Source organism: Micropterus dolomieu, linkage group LG23 (assembly GCF_021292245.1).
Source record: "Micropterus dolomieu isolate WLL.071019.BEF.003 ecotype Adirondacks linkage group LG23, ASM2129224v1, whole genome shotgun sequence".
NCBI lineage: Eukaryota > Metazoa > Chordata > Actinopteri > Centrarchiformes > Centrarchidae > Micropterus > Micropterus dolomieu.
This window is the reverse complement of record NC_060172.1, coordinates 16984593-16987225: the sequence shown is the minus strand read 5'-3', so window position 1 is coordinate 16987225 and position 2633 is coordinate 16984593. Positions and strand designations below refer to the sequence as shown.

Below are 2633 nucleotides of genomic sequence, written 5' to 3'. Positions count from 1 at the left end.
GCTTCCAACAGTGAAAACAAAGATTATGAAGTGGACAATGAAAACTCCTCCACAAGTAGCCTGTTGGATACTGACATTGAAGAGGTAAATACACAAATGTGCATTGCACAGTTTTTATCTTAACTAAATAAATGCTTACCCTTTAAATTAAGTCTTTCAAGTCATCTTTTTACGTTGTTAACCTGCAGAACGAGCATGACCTATCAGATTCCAAAGCAAACATGCTTGATGCTGCAAGGAGTGAAGATGAAAACGATGTGGACAGTGAAGATTTGATGGAGGGCAACACTAGTGGAGAAAACACATCTGAATTTTCTGAGGTATGTAGTAAGTGGTTCAATGACATGGTGTTAGTAGTTAGTGTAATAGCTTATGTAAAAAAGTCCGGTTCATGAAATGAGTGCATTAATAGTCAATATAAAATAGCTATGGGCTAGCTATTTCCCATGGATAGATAGAAAGCTATTTGCTGTGTCTAAATCACCTGGGGAAATTGCAGTGCGTTGCCTAGAAATCATGATTTTGTTACATTATTTGACACCTTATTTTATAGTTGTGTGAGGTAGAGTTGAGGAACCAGGAAGTAGTGCAAGGCTCTCTATTCTATTTTAAATATAACAATGTGTGTAAATGTGGAATTCAGTAGGGCTGGTTCCAAATACTCGACCGTTCGACATTCGATTTTCAATTTTGAGATTTGATTGTTGAGTTTTTTTCCACGCGCCTGATCTCCACTGACAGCAGTGAACGTAACACTCCAGTTCACATCAAAGGGAAAACAATGAAGCCCTAAGCTTTGTGGGAGCACTTTAAACTGAGTGATGACAGCAGTTGTATGGAAGAGAACTAGTAAGGATATTTCGCCACCATTAGGACTGATGTCACATCATGTATGGCTAATTAGGCTCTACAAAAGTTTAACGTATAGGTACACACACAGATAGCTAAGAGGGCTGGTCAATAAAACTATAGTTATCGCAATGTACTTTTTTCAATAACAATATAACAAATGTTCATTTTGTTTACTTAAATCATAAACGAATTAGGACTTATTTTTTTATTAAGATGTTTATTTTGTTAAAGAAAAAGGACTGAGCTTTGAGCTTTGGTTGTTTGTCTATGTGTGGCCCTGCGATGGACTGGCGACCTGTCCAGGGTGTACCCCGCCTTTCGCCCAATGTCAGCGGGGATTGGCTTCCCCCTGTGACCCTGTACGCAGGATAAGTGGTTGATGATGGATGGATGGATGGCTCTACCTCAGAATTGTGAATTGATCCACTGTCTGGCCTCGTGTTGACCATAAAGAAGAGTTTAAACCACAATTAACCATTAGGTTTCTTCAACTTTCACTCAGGAGCACAAATCAAAAGAAACAACGATTTGATACTTACCGTGATAATTAGCGATATTGAAAGATATGCAACTTTTTATATGTAACATTTTTGTCCATATCGTCCAGCCCTAGTAGCTACTCTTTCTTTTGGGATTGCAGCTTGATAGGATATGTTGAAAGTATTATCAGTTTTGTTATAATCCATGGCAAGCATTTCAAGAAAATTACATTTGCTAAAATTAAACAGTGTGCTAGACTGATAGTCCTGATTCGTTCTGTCTCTCTCTCTCTCTAGGTCAGTGAAGACACAGCAGATACTGGTGACAAGCCCTTGTATCCTGGTGCACCTCTCTCAAAAGGAGAAAGTGTATTGATGCTGATGTCCTATCTGTTACGGCACAATTTAACCGGCGAGGCACTTACTCACTTACTGGAAATGTTTAACATAATGTTTCCAGGTCTGATCCCATCTTCACATTACATTTTCCACAAAGAATTTTGAAGTTCATCTAAATTTGAAGTTCACTTTTATTGTGAAAGCTGTTTTAAATACTTTGGCATTAGCACAGACTGTCCCTCCCAATGTGACTCTTGCAACACAGTATTTGATGCCAATGCAAACCTAAAGAATGGCTTTTATTTTCTTGTGTTGCCCCTGTATGCACAGATTAAGCAACTTCTGCAAGAGCATGGTGTCAGTCTTAATGAAAAAACTAGAACATTTGGGGTCCTCTCTGACATACAGTCTGGTGAAGAGTATCAAAATTTATGTGACTGTGGCATTCTTGGAAAAGATGACTTGACGCTTATTTGGAATTGGGATGGCGCACCAGTGTTTAAAAGTTCAAAATGCAGCATTTGGCCAATTCAGTGTCAGGTAATTGAACTGGATCCAGAAGTGAGGAAAAAGCATATTCTGATGTCAGCATTATGGTTTGGCCCAAGTAAACCATCCATGTTAACATTACTAACACCATTTGTTAAAGAGGCCTCATTATTAGAGACTGAAGGGATTGAATGGTAGCTCTGATTCGATGGCTCGTCCATTGCTTCGAAACACAAGGCAGTTTAATGGCTTTTACGGCTGTGACTTTTGCTATCACAAAGGTGGCAAATTCTATCAGTATGATCGACCTGAACCCCCACTTTGAAACGAGAGAGATCATTTCAGTCATGCAATGTCAGCTACAGTGAATGAGCCAGTGTTTGGAGTCAAAGGGCCATCTCCTTTAATGAAGCTTAGTCACTTCCAAATGATCAATGGTTTCATTCCTGAATATCAACACAATGTGTGCCTTGG

The 2633-nt window shown here is 39.0% G+C and overlaps 1 long non-coding RNA gene across 1 annotated transcript; it reads left to right on the top strand.

Annotated features, from left to right (window-relative positions):
* Positions 1 to 2: 2 nt before the first annotated feature.
* On the top strand, positions 3 to 2347 carry LOC123963417. The gene is made up of 3 exons (XR_006823164.1): positions 3 to 84; positions 189 to 320; positions 1629 to 2347. It is a non-coding gene; the product is annotated as an uncharacterized LOC123963417 (long non-coding RNA).
* The last annotated feature ends 286 nt before the right edge of the window (positions 2348 to 2633 follow it).